Genomic DNA, 14,858 nt, shown 5'->3' with positions numbered 1-14,858 from the left:
TATCTCGTAACGCTTTACAATAAGGCTTATTAACAGCATCATATTAATAATCTGGAAAATCGAATAGATACCTGGCATATGAAATAATACTCTGAAAAAATGAAATAGATTTAAATAGAAGACAGTTCATTAAATGTTTTTTTAATGTTCAGAAAGTCTTAAAGTTTAAAGTATACTGTATGTGTTTTTTTATGTATCATAAATGACACATTTAGCTCACCTGGTATGTTATATAGTGATTATTTGGAGTTCAATACCTCATAAACACCTCAATGTTCAGTTTATTAAATCTTTTTAAATGTTAAAATTTTGCATGCTTTATGTGTTTTTGATGTATCTTACACATCAGGCTTTTATGGATATTGTGAGAATATGGATCTCACCTCATGAGACATCTTATTTTTTTCAGAGAGCCCAAACTGAGCAAAATAATATGCAATTTAGTGCAGTTGTTTATAGTTATAACAGTAAAACAGACTACTTACATAAAGTATATATAGTTTTTTTTATAGAAATCAGGACTTTTAGAAGTGCTACTTGATTTAAAAATATTGGTCAGATTACATAGATGCATGCAGTACTGGTCATTATAAATTTGCATTTGAAATATGATACCTTATGCTTTATGAAAACTATCTTTTTTGATTTTATATATTTATAGTTAGAACATGCTTAATGTTGTCATGTATATATATATGTATATGTATACACATATATACATATATATATATACATGACAACATTAACTTATGTTCTAATTCCAAACATTGCTACTACTCATGAATATCTGCTAACTCCTTTAGTTCCCACAAACACAGTGTGATCTAACAAACACACATTTCTCAGAAAGCGATCCACAGTCGACATGCCCGCACCAGCTGGGGGGAGACTGTTGGCTCTCATTTGTCTGATAAATACTTCATGGCAACAATTAGTATGTCCCATGTGTACTCAGATACAAGCCCTCAATCACATTAAAATCTGTTTGAATTATATTAGCGGCTTATAAGATGTTTTTTACTACATGTCATAATGATAAGCCTCAAAGAAAGAATCACAAATGCACACATATACACAATAAATTATAGCAATGGCAATTGTGTTTGAAATGCATTTATGCATTTAGTAGATGCTATTATCCAAAGCAACTTTAGATAGAACTCAGGAACATGTAGAAATGCAGAAAGTTTTCTGCTGGGGTAAATCAGATTTAGGTCTAAATCTAAAGGTTGGATTTGGGGAAGGGAAAAAAGAAAATACAGTTTGTACAGTATAAAAACATTTGCCTACGGAATGTTCGATAAAAAATGGAAAGCCACCAAGTGTGTGTGTAATGTCATTGGTTAAAGTTGTGGAGTGGTTACGTGAGCATATTACTTGAGGTAGGGAGGTGATGCTCCAGTAGCAGTCCTGCATAAACCAGCATCACAACCTTAAATTTGATTCTGGCCTTAAATGGAAGTCAGTGGAATAAGATCAGGATGAGTGTGACGTGCGTTCTCTTTGGCTGATTGAAGACCAGATGGGAATTCTGGCACATGGCTTTCTCCTACTGCAGATGATGTGCAGCTCTTTTGTCTCAACTTGATGATGCCCCTGATTGAAAAAAAAAGCAGCATATGCTGGTTAGGTATGTTTTGAAGCATAGCAGCTGGTTTGAGCTGGCCCTCAGCTGGTTTAAGCTGATCACGGGCGGTCCTAAGCAATCAGCTCCTGCTCAGGACCAGCTTATGACCAATTGAGGAACAGCTCAAACCAGCATATGCTCATCAGGGGCATCATCAGGTTGAGAGAAAAGAAGCTGCATGTCATCTGCACTAGGTGGTAAATGCAATGTGCCTTTGATTCAATGTCCAGTGAAGTTGTTTAAGTGAAGAACAGTAGAGGACCGAGCACTGAACCCTGAGGCACACCACCACCTTGGAGCACATCACATCAGAGCCTATCTGCATGATATCTGCTGACTCCTACCAACTTTCTAAAGTTGTTATATGACCTGAATAGATTTGGATTCACGTATTAAAATAAAATGAAAAAGTCAGAATCAGACCTAAAAAGGAAATCCTTAATATGGGCTTAAACATATTATCATTAAAAAAAGGATAACTTGAAGGCTGCTTTTTATCACATTTACTCACTCTCTCTGACATTTAAAATTTCTTTTTGGGATAAAAGGGTTCTCTGTTGTATTATGAATGAATCAGTTATTTAAAATGCTTCTTTATTATTCTGTATTATTATCTTTTGCATGTATGGAGAGATATAAACTTCATATACAGGATGTTGTGTCACAATGTGTGAAAGATGGGCTGCCCTTTTAAAAAGCACCATATGGCGAATCAGATGGAATTATTAGGAAAGTCAAGAGGATGAAATACAATTCTGGTTGAATAATGTGTGAGAGTGTTGGGTTAGAAAGGGGCTGAAATCTACAGTTACCAAGGCAACAGTGTCAGTTCTGTTGCCACAAACTGATGAACAAGTTTGTTGAAGACTCACGTCACCCTGTCTGTTCCTTTACACACACATATCAGTAGCATCTCTCTGTCTCAGCCTGCGGAAAATTGATAATTGAGCACCGCCTTTAAGGCACAATATACAACCAGCTGTCAAATGAGCGTATAACAAAAGCAGACATTTTCAAACAACAACATTCCCTTCAAACGACTCCACCCCTGTGTGTTTTCAAAGATGGGACTTTCACGAAGATCAGTCTTTTAGCATCAAATCCCTCAGGCAACAAGCGTCTCCATGCTAACAGTTACACATTGTATCTTTAATAGCGTGAAAGCAGCATGACTGATGCGGCCGCGTCTCATTCAGCAACTGACAAACTCAGAGGACAGAGAGAAAAACACACGGCACATGTGTGGTGGGTGAGTCTCCAGGGACCACCTGACACATCGGCTCCATAACAGCAGGCTGAGGTGGGAGGTCTGGGAGACATCCTCAACTTCACCTCTCACCTCTCTCAGCAAAAGATTTATGAACCCCTGTCAGAGCCGCACAACTAATGAGAGAGAAGATAGGCGAGAGAAGGAGGGAGAGGAGAGAGGGATGAATGGATCGAGAAAGGCTATAGGGAATATGATGAGAATAACTAATAAAGGGATGTGGCTTCGGGAGAGAGTCGACTCTAAAGGCTCGATTTGAGGCTTTTGGTTGGGTTCATTTTTAAGGATCGGGGTGCATGTGAGGTGAGAGATTCAAATATTATCCGTTTTTAAAACCATGTTTTAGTTTATCCCAAAATCCATTCTGTATTTTACCAGCTTCTGTTTATTTTGTGTTAATAGTTTGTTGTAATACATTTTAATAAAGATTTTTAATAAAATTAATTTTAAAAAGAATTTTAATAAAAAATGTATTTGGTCACATACACATATATATATATATATACATATATATATATATATATATATATATATATATATATATATATATATATATATATATATATATATATATATATATATATATATATATATATATATATAACAGAATACAACCTGCAGTGAAATAAGGCTCACGCTAAATAAAATGCATAAAATATATGAAGGATAAACATAATAATGAAAAACTAAACCTGAAGTAGCCAGAAGACCGTATGGCTGTATACAATAGAGCTAGATAGAACAATAATAGTTCAAGTTCAATAGTAATTCAAAAGTACAGGTCATGTGTGAAATGAACAATGTTTTAAAAAATATTATTATTAGTGTTATTAGTAATAGTGTTAATAGTCTGTTTACATATGTTTTAATATCATTTTCATATAACATATAGCATATAGCAAATGCACAAAGTTCAATTCATCTTTAAAAAATGTGATCAAATAAAAGTGCAAGGAAACAAAAAGTGCTTTTAAATTAAATCACTGACAAACAATTGTGAAATTATTTAAAGGAGTTTGTATGATGTTGCTAAAAAAGAACATTATATTGTGTATGAGTGTTGTGTATTGGTTTAAGTTTCTAAAAAGTTTCATTTTCCATATACTGTGTTACTTCTATTGCTTCTCCTTTAAGCCCCGCCTTCCAAAGAGGTTGGTTGTACAAAGCTTATTGTTCCAAAAAAAAGCGATTGGCCAAATCCCTCAAGCGTTTGGCATCATGGGCGCTATGGCACCAAAACAATAAAACACATTACAAATGAGGCATTTGTTGAATCAGTAGGGACATAATTACTGTTAATAATGATTGATTATGATCATATCTGCATTCGTGATCAGAGAAACAACAAGCAACAACAGCACTATCGTTCACTGCTCAAAAAACACGTTTGAATAGTAAGTAGCAGATTCTTTTAATAAAAAAGCGTAACTTACTTAAAGGTTGTGAGTCAGAAGGTCCAGACTGTCCTTGCAGAGTTAGTATCGCCCCATAGCCTCTGTGCACAGGTTTTAGAAGGCTGTCCTAAATGCGCTGAACACACTAATATTTGTGTTGAACTGTTCTGGAACAGTGTTGTGAATACAACTTTCCCATGATTTATAGTTGTGTCCTCTTTTTGGAAGCACTTTCTATAACGATACACAGCGTGTCCAGCAACCGGCAGCAACACTACAGCTCCTCGCTTCTTTCTTCACATAAACATTTGGGCTGTGTTTGAAAAGTGGGAACTTGTTAAAGCGAAGTTGTTTTTAGGAGAGTGGACAACTTTTTCAAGAATATCTCTTTGGTTTTGAGAACTTTTTGCAAATTTAGGCATCTTATCCATGCCCACTAACAGCTTGTAACACTCCTAAGTGAAGGAAAACTTCAAAAAGTTCAAAAACATCATATGAGCCCTTTAAAATAATATTTTTATTAACTCTATTATTATTGTCACTATTCATTTGAGAAGGACATTTATAACAGTGAGCTGATGCACAAACATTACAGCTAGTCATGTAATCTCACATCATAATTTCTTCAAGGTAAACCAAACTTATATATTGGTGGCTAGCAGTGAAGACTTTTGAGTTTTGTGTGTAAATTGTAATCAAAATGAAACAGTGGTAAAGTGACTCTTGACATGAAGTTCGTGATGAGTATTGTCCTCATATATGGTGAGAAGGCAGAGACGGAAAACACTGAAGAGTGCATGCATGTGCAGACGAAAACTCCACTATTGTTTCACACACACACACACACACTCAATACATGTGAAATATGCAGACTCAAGCAGTATAGTACATATCACAGTTTAAATAACCACACTTTGATTCATTTTTCCAAATTTTGCCCCATTCTGGTAGACAGTAAATTCTGCATCGTGTAAATCATAGGGCTCTATTTTTATCACTAGCATTTATAGGGCAATGGAGTGAGTGATACATTCTGATATTATGAGAATTGTTTAAATCCACAAATTGCTTTCTGAAAAGTTCTCACAGACAAATGCAAATCTCCAGCAATATAAAATGTTCCAGGATGTCATTTCAACTTAGTTCCAGTGAGTTCACAGGCAAAGCCCGAAGAAGTTCTCTTCAAAAAGCTGAGGATAATTTCAGCCTCAGCGCATCAACCTCAGCGCTGCGAGAAAGAATTCGAGGCCCCACTCACCAAAAATAAACAGGTAAATATGAACAAGCCTGCGGCATGGTGGGAAATTATGCAAATTTCATTTCCACTGAGGGTGAATCTTGACTTGAGCTTTACCACCGATCGTGGAAGTAAAAAATATCACAGTAGCGACTGGCTGTCAACAGAGATGTATATCTCCAAACAGCTGAGAAATGTATACCATTGCAGCAGAAATGTAAGTATTGACTAAAATTTAGCGATGGAAACGGTTTGTTAAATGTGAGTTACATCTGAGCTGCACAACTTAAGCCTACCACTGTAGTATAATTTTAGCCTAATAAAGGTAAATGTCGAAAAGAAAACATCTTTAAATTCCTTAAAATAAAACATTAACACTTATATTCAGGGAATATATCTTTTTACAAATATTTATTTGCCAAAACTTCAAGATACATTTTAGATGTTTTTGCTTTTAAGATGTTTATTGCTTTTAAGTATAAATCTAATGCAGTTTAATGTTTATGCTTAAAACAAGGGGAAAAAACATGGGAATGGAAAAATTAATGTTTCTGAAAACAATTTTCATATTTTATTTTCACATTTGAAATATTTTATTATGCATCTTTTAAAGAATTAGCAGTTTATTTCAGACATGCAAGGAGGAGAGGATCCAAAGATGTATAGTATGGATGATGGCAACCAAGCTGTGTGACATAATTAAAAAATATGAAGCAGCGCAGTATCGATTCTCATCCAATACAGACAGATGAGCTGGGGAGGTTATGCATGCTCACAGAAGGGACCATCAACATGAGTTTGCCTGGGCTCGTCTTTAAAGTTTAACATATTCCCATAAACATTTAAACACATTCCATAGCCCTTTAGGGATAACGATAGAACTTCTCTGAGATTGAATGAAATTAAAACTTGTTCATATGAAACAGTTTTTTAATAGGTTGTATTACATCACCCTTGGCAGAGAAATGTATTGTTTTAATTTATTTATAGCGTGACGCATTCGAAACGGGCAGCCTGAACAATACACATCCCCGTTCAAGCGCTTGCCTGAGAGGTGCGTTTTTTGCAGCAGAAGTGGATTCATCAGTCAGTTAATAATTGCTGTATTAAATTGAGCAAGCACAACAGATGTTTGGCTGGTTAGCATGATCTTTTTAGTATGCTGGAAGATGCTGTATCTAAATCGCCTTCCAAAAGTAACTGTGCTGTTGAAATAAATTTTAAGGATACAAATAAATTGTATACATTTAGTTAGACTTAAAATATTTGAAGCTTTTGGAATTCACATATTTCATATACGCATAACAGGCTTCTGCACTAAAAAAATTATTTTAAGGAATAGTTCACCCAAAAATGAAAATTTCTGTCATTATTTACTCACCTCAAACCTGTATGAATTTCTTTGTTCTGGCGAACATAAAAGAAGATATTTATCTGTTTTGAGTCACCATTAACTTCCATAGCATTTTGTTTCCTACTATGGAAGTCAATGATTACAAACCTTTATAAAAATATCTTCCTTAGTGTTTTGTAGAACTGCTTTTCGTTTTAGGGTGAACTATTGCTTTAGAAAAATAGTTTTTAAATAATTTTAGAATCATATTTTCAAAACCCACTTAAAACCTGGTTAAAACCTGGTTATTGTGTATTTAAAGCAATCAATTTGTTAATACGAATAACAAATATATAATATTAATTACATGAAGTGTTTGTAATTTTGTGGCATGATCCAAATGGATGGAAATATATTAAATTCAGAAGCATGAATCATCAGTACGACGCAGATGTTTTAGTAAGTAATGATTATTATTGAGGCTTTTTAAGGGAATAGTTCAAACTAAATTGGTGATAGATAGATTTTAGTCAAATTCACCCCATAAGCAATTTAGTCTTTAATATTTTTTAAAAGAAATTTCACCTTGTCTGAAGAAACACATGGCCAATGCGATCAGCGTAACAATGGAAACTAATCTAATGTTTTCACTTCATTACCAATAGGCAGCATATATGAAAACAGCAGAGAGCCTAACACAGATCCTTGCAGCACTTCATATTTTACCACTGTAAGATTAGATGCTTCCTTATCCTACAGAGAAAATAGTAACTGTGGGACAGGTAGGATCTAAGCAACCCAGCTCCTGGAGGAACAAGCCCTGCAATTTGGTTTCAACTCTGCTCCAATACCATGTAGTTTGCAAACAGGCCTAAAGGACTTCATTAGCTGAAGCTAAAAGGGTAGCCCACCAGGAACTGTGTTTTGCCGCTTGATCTAAACCATCATAATGCCCGTTCCTGAATACCAATGTTATTCTGTAATCTATCTAACAGTATGTCATGATCTATGATGTCACTAAAATCGATCCATTAATCGGAGGCTAGAAGCAAGTCATTTGTAATTTTACCAAGTGCTGTTTAGACACAAATCTAATATTTGAAACGTAAATCATGTGGCGTGTATGCATTCAGGAGGTCTAGCGCTGTGCTGGGCATCTGCTACTGGATGGTTGAGGTATTGCAGACCTCTCAAACTGTGAGCTGACATTTTCCTTTACACAAAGTTGAATTATCACTACATGAAAGACGATTCAAGAGGACTTACTTTGCCAAAGAAGTGCATGTTTCTACATTTCAAAAATAGACAGTGACAGAGGCTTTGAGGTGAATCCTCAAGCGGCATCCTCGAGACGCTTCAGCATTTTATTTGTTTTCTGCAGCCGCTGCACTAGTGGCTCCATGTCGAACTGAAGAACACCAATAACACATTTTTCCTGTGAGTGCTTGTGCGTTTACTTAAAGGGAAATGGTGCATTTCTCTTCAGGATAACACAGAAGACATCCTGCAGTGACACACACTCCCACCGGAAAACAGAAGGAAGGAGGGAGGGAGGGATGAAGAAGGGTGGGATTTTCTTTTAATGATACTGTGTGTGTATATATATATTTGTATGTGGCAAAGATAGGACCAATGTGTCCGAGAGACATTCTTTATCCCAAGAGTTGGACCTCCAAGTACATTTCAACAGTATAAATACGGTCCCACATAAATACATCCCCTCCACTTAAGAAACAAACGATAACATTGACCAAAGCGAACAACAATAGGCGTAACACTGACCCGATCGAAACCAATGGAACCAAAAACCCAACAGCATGTCAGTGGATTGGTTTGGCGGGCTCTACACCTGAGTGAGGTTGATTTGCATGAAATGAAAGTTGCACCATGCAGATACACATGTGCTTTTACAATATAGAAAGCACTTGAGACGGAAGGGACGTGGAACCGCAGTACAGACAAGGCTGCGAGATGACAGAAGCTTGACCAGGACATGGGGTTGTGGAGAACTCTATTGGAGGTCTGAGACTAGACAAGCTCAAGTTGCAAGCAGATTTAGTTCATATAAGATGGTTTTGAATAGTGGCGTGGATTGTAGGTTTTGCTCTGGTTAGATGGGCAGCTGGAACTTGACATCAACCTGGGCCTCTTTGGCCAGCGATACAATTTCAGAAAGCTTTACAACCTAGAGAAAAAGAGAGCAAGAAAAATAATGGTAAATATTCCATTCCAGTCAAAGATGGCATGTAATTCTGATCATCTTAATTATAACATAAATTTTAATATTAAAAATGCAGTGATGATGGTTTTTTTGTTTGTTTGTTTGTTTTTAAATGGCTGTCATTGAAGAGTGATCAAATCTTGTATCTGGAAACCCGGTTTGTATAGTCATTGCATAATAATAAGATTTGCTGATTCTATTGGACAGCAACATTTGCTTTTGTTTTCTTTTTGTATTTTCTTTTTAATTAACACAGGTGCACATTTGTTACATTTAGTTGAATTAGGTAGCATGAATTAACAATAAACCTTTTTTTTTTTTTTTAAACAGCATTTATTAATCTAGATGACTTTATTCATAATTTATTTGTTTGATTGTTTGTTTATTCATAATGTACATTATATACATTTATTATTTATACTTGAAAGATGTATTATTTATGTTTTTATTTTACATTGAAATATTAATATGTAGATATTAATGCCATCAAATATTAATAAAAGCTGTAAAAGTATGTTTCGATGTTAGTTCATAGAAGCTATTAATGAATAACCCCTAACTACTATTAATGAACTGAATCTTGTTGTGAAGTGTGAATTTTGAATCTGTCCTCCAAAAAATAAAAGTTTCCCAGTTATGGGAAATTTTGTTCTGTCTCTCAAGAAAGGATCTGAGTTTAGAAGAATTGAGGGTGACTAAAGCGATGACAGATTTTTGGTTTGGGTGAATAACTCTTAAAACCTCATTTTCTTTGGACTATCAATTTGATTCCTGAACCATGATGGGCAGATTCATCTCTCCATTTCCACCCCATGTCAGTTTCGGTTTGCCCATATGCATGCCTAAATGAGAGAAACCCACCATTTTGGCCGCCTCATCCAGATCATCACAGGCCAGGATCTTCAGAGGGCTGGCAGCCATCAGGAGCCTTGGCATCGGTCCACTCTTGTTCCTGGAGATCAGACAAGCGTGATGAAAGTGAAGAGATGAAGGACAGAAAACCCGAGCCACCTGCATAAATATCCCTTTCAGACACCTTTTTCTTTTGTCACCCCTTCTGTCAATGTTTCCTCTCTCCAAGATGATCCAGGTTTTCTTGTGGGATTTGTGCTATCTTTTATTGTTGAAATAGATAGCACAGTGTTCTCATAAGTTTTTGACTAATGAATTTCTAGGACTTTTTCCACTTGACCTTTCCAGTCGTCTGCACTTACTGAATAAGGGTTTTCAATAATTCAGCAAATGCAGACTTCCTCTCTCAGAAGCATTCAGAACGATCTGTGAACCGTTTAATAAAAAATTCAAATAAAAAAAGAAACTGAATTTCAGTATCATAATGGCTAGCAGGTTGCAAGCAAGTTTTACTTCATAAAATAGCAACATCTAACCAATAACATGATTTATTTTATTAAAAAAGTGTAACTAGAAAAATCTTTTGCTATAATAACTGCATTGAGTAAATAAAATCTAATAAAACATTGTGTCCTGTTTATGTGATTTTTTAAGAAAACCTGAAGTGCTTGTTCTTATGAATATAACCGATAATATGATAACATTTTCAGATCAGCACACTTTTAAATAAAGTATGGGAATTGAAAATATTTTAAATGGGTTTCAAACTATCCCTTCACCTCTCCATTAATCAAAGTCACCTACACCATCAATCATAATCATAGTACTAAGTTCGGTCTCTCTCACCTTGTAACCGCTTTCACGATGGGGATTTTCAGATCTAAGTCCGTGACAGCCATAATAATGCCCTGTCGCGATGACATCACACTGCCATGATGCACCAAAGATGTTCACCAAAATAGCTTGGACCTGTTACAGAGAACACAGAAAAACATAAGAGGTGTGATAAGGCGCCAATAAGAACAGAAGCCAAAGTAAATCCTTCATCGTGATATTACCTTTTTATCAGAGGTGATGAGCTTGAAGGCCTCCGTTACCTGCTGTGCAGTGGCTCCCACCTCCAACATCCAGGAAGTTAGCAGGTGTTCCACCATGAAGTTTAATGATGTCCATGGTGGCCATAGGCGCAGTCCAGCCCCATTGACTAAACACAGATGACATCATATGCATGAGTTTACACATATACAAACCAGTCAAAGTTAACGCTTTATTTTAAAAGTCAACTTTAGACATTCTACTAACAGTAAGTAACTTTGTAACTACATGTAGACTAGCAGTCATTAGAGTATTACATGACTGTCTGCTTAATATCTTATAACAAGTCATCTAACCCACCACAACATACTGACTACTTATTCTACTACCCCTAAAGCCTACCCCTAACTGTGTACTCTGAGAGTTAATGACATGTAGTTGCAAATGAATGATAATCACTTACGACATGTAGTTGACAAGTAGTTATAAAGCACTTATAGTTAGTAGAATATCTAAAGTTGACCATCAAAATAAAGTGCAATCGTGAAAAATAAAGCGTATAAAAGATCTTTAGTTCTAATTCTACATTTTAAAAAATGCTGATATGCGAATTATAATTTTCAAATCGTCCACTCAATGCTGTGATAATGTTTCTCTAATGGAGGATTGTGGGTGTTTGTACTGACCCAGACAGCCAATAGTGCCGTCTAGGCCGATGTAGTTGAGGTCTGCTTTGGCTGCCTGTTGGTCTCTGGCATCCTCCTGGGTCCAGTCTCGCATTTGAACACTTTCTTCTGTCTGTGAAGCAGCGTTTGAGTCAAAGTTGATCTTAGCGTCCATACACATCACTGCAAAGCACAGAAGAAAACATCTATGAATGCCTGAAACAATGGGAATGCCATGGAGTGTTATAGTGATGGTAGGGCTGCACAGAGGCTCAATCCACAATAAATCTACCAACACACTTTGATATGCTTTAAAAAACCTTAAAAAAAAAACAAAAAAAACACCAGATCATGAGATGCACAAAAGTAAATAAACACAGTGTCATGTTTAACCATTTTTTTAAGGTGTAAAACCTGCACACAATAATTTGATTTAATTGCCTTATCAAAAACTGTATTGAAATTGATCATGCATCCTTAGGACTAGGGTTGTGTACATAATGTAAATAAAAGTGTAAGGTGTCTGCTTTCTGGTACCAATGCCAGATGAATCTTCCACCATTGGGTTGATCTCACCATAGATGCATCATACTTGATGAACACATCATACAGTTTCAACATGTTTCTGCAGCTTCATTGATCAATGCCGGGGAAACCCATCTTCTCTGCCACCTGAGAGAGGAAAAAAAAAAAAACATTTTTCATGCAGGGGTCAGTGTGGAGACGGTCTATACACGAGTAATACTCCGCACCTCACCTTAATAGCCTGATCCATCTTTATTCCCTGTATGATATCAATAGGCTCTTTCACGATAGCATCAGGATTCTCTGCAGCCACATCCTCAATGTTCGCACCCTGAGAACTGCCAATCAGCACAGGGCCCTACAGGGGTGGAGTAGAACCCATATCATTTTAAGGGCAGGTGAAATTCAGTACCAGTGCTGACAATGGCCTCTGCTGGCCAGTCTGCTTACTGCAGCACATTAAGTGGTGATGTCATTTTTGAGCAGCTTGTAAAAAAGGCTTTGTGCTTTTATGCACAAATCTAAAGCTCCAGTTTACGTAGAAAAACCGGCGCAGCAATGGCCCAGTCCGTGACCTCTCACCTGGTAGGACACTCTCCATAGTGATGGCAAAATAATACTCTCTGCGAGGGTATCTGCGGCTGCATGAATAAACACCACAGTTACAGATCACTTAGCCTCTCCTGTCTGTAGTAGACAGCTTCTTGCCAATCATCTTAGAAGAGATATCTCTCGCTTCCTCTGGCCTGCAGACACAAAGCGAGTAAGAAGACAAAGAGGAAATTGGGAAAGTAAAAGTGATGAACAATAAAGTAGGCACAAACACCCACGAGTAAACGATTCTGGCGCCGCCTTTCAGTCCTCCCTCAAACGTGCCTTTGCCTCACGACCACCCGCCAACACTTGGGCTTTCACCACCAGGTCTTTAGAGCCTGAAAAAAGAGAAAGAATAAAATAAGAAGAGAGAGAGAGAGAGAGAGAGAGAGAGAAACCTTGAATAACGCTAACTGAACAGACAAAAGTAGTGCACAAACACATAGCCTTGCTCAAAGAAACTAATACCACTTAAACTGACGGATGAAAAATTCACTACAGAGCTGCTGCATCCTCAACCAGTGAGTCATACTTTGATTAGCTAGTCTCTAAACCTGCACAGACCTGCTGCACAGACATTATGAAAGCCTGGGCCTGACTGTTATGATAAATGCAGTGCCACAAAACAGAACAGGAAAGATTAAACAGTTTTGATTTACTTGGATTTAAATTGCATAATAAGTTGACAACAACAGACGCATGACGCCAATAAGAATGATTTAGGAAGGCATGGCTTCATAAACTCAATTGCTCCTGTTTAGTAAAAACAATAAGCTGCAGATTTCTACCATTTCTAATAGGAGTTGTAACTTTTTACAAGCTAACTTTTCAGAACTATTATAAAATTCTTATTTGTTACATTGGAAATGCTCCTTGCCCTCCTGCTAATTTTTCTTGGTTGAAGGACTTAAATGTCTTTCCTACATTTAGAAAAAGTGTGTATTAGACTGTATTAATTCATTTTATAAAATGTGGAATCCTATTCTTTATACCTTCATAATAGACTGCTTTTTTCTTTCTTTCTTTCTTTCCTTATGTTATGTGGGGTAATTTGGATTCAAACACAGATAATGGTGATCTTCTGGTTACATAATTTTTATTTATCTATTGCTATGAATATGTTTTTGTTTGCTTTTTCCTTCATAAAATAGCATATTGTATTGATGTTCAAATAGGCCATGTGTGTTATTTATTTAAAAATCTGCATAATAAAAATAAATAATAATAATCATCATCATTATTTACTCACCCTCATTTTCTTATAATCCCATAAGACCCATTCTAATGAGAAGATACTAAACAAAATGCTGCCTTTTTCCTGTCTAATGGCTTGAATGTTACTGTTCTTCGTTACAATATTGTTCAAGTTTGAGGCACTGTTTTATGGTTAACAAAATGCATTACGTTTATCAAATACGACTGCAAAGATGTAATGAGAAATGTTTCTTTAACACCAAATCATCATACTAGAATTATTTTTAAAATATCACAATGCTCTATATGACTTTTTAATTTGCAAAAATCTTTTTTTTCTCAAATTGTAAAGTGCTTTTTTATGGTTACTTTCAAATGTATTGGAAAACAGAAATATGACCTTCCTTTTGTCCTCCAAAACATCTGTTGTAGGAGGTTTAGACACCAAGAGCGTAAATAAAAACTGACAGAATTTTCAGATTTGGGCAACTATACCAAGTTGGAGTACTGAAAAAGGGAAGCGCCCCCCCAAGAACACTTAAAATGCTGACATTGTGAAACTATAGATATTTGTCCATGTTGCAATTTTACAAATAAAACACTCCACTTTTTGCAACCCTGAGCGTAGTTTACTGCATTTACTAAATATGAAATCCACAGCAAGCGATTAGGCTGCTCATTTGGAAACAGTAAGTTAAGGAGAAAATCCAATTCAAATCTGAGAGAGGCACAGAGATTAAAACTAATGGGTCAGCTTAAACTTTCTCTATTGTGCATGTCTCTCAGTCTAAAGCTTAGTCCTTCCTTGTTTGTGACACCTACCCTCCCTTTATTCCAGCACTGCCTGTCCATCACGGGTCCGTGCAGGTGCTGCCTATATGCTGACTGGTTAGATTAAAGTTCAGGCCAACCAC

The 14,858-nt window shown here is 36.2% G+C and overlaps 1 pseudogene; it reads right to left on the bottom strand.

Moving 5' to 3' along the window:
- Positions 1-10,773: 10,773 nt before the first annotated feature.
- LOC122346758 lies at positions 10,774-12,757 on the bottom strand (annotated as a pseudogene).
- Between the last annotated feature and the right edge of the window lie 2,101 nt (positions 12,758-14,858).

This window comes from Puntigrus tetrazona, chromosome 6 (assembly GCF_018831695.1).
Source record: "Puntigrus tetrazona isolate hp1 chromosome 6, ASM1883169v1, whole genome shotgun sequence".
In the NCBI taxonomy this organism is placed as follows: domain Eukaryota; kingdom Metazoa; phylum Chordata; class Actinopteri; order Cypriniformes; family Cyprinidae; genus Puntigrus; species Puntigrus tetrazona.
This window is presented reverse-complemented; position numbering and strand designations above follow the sequence as displayed.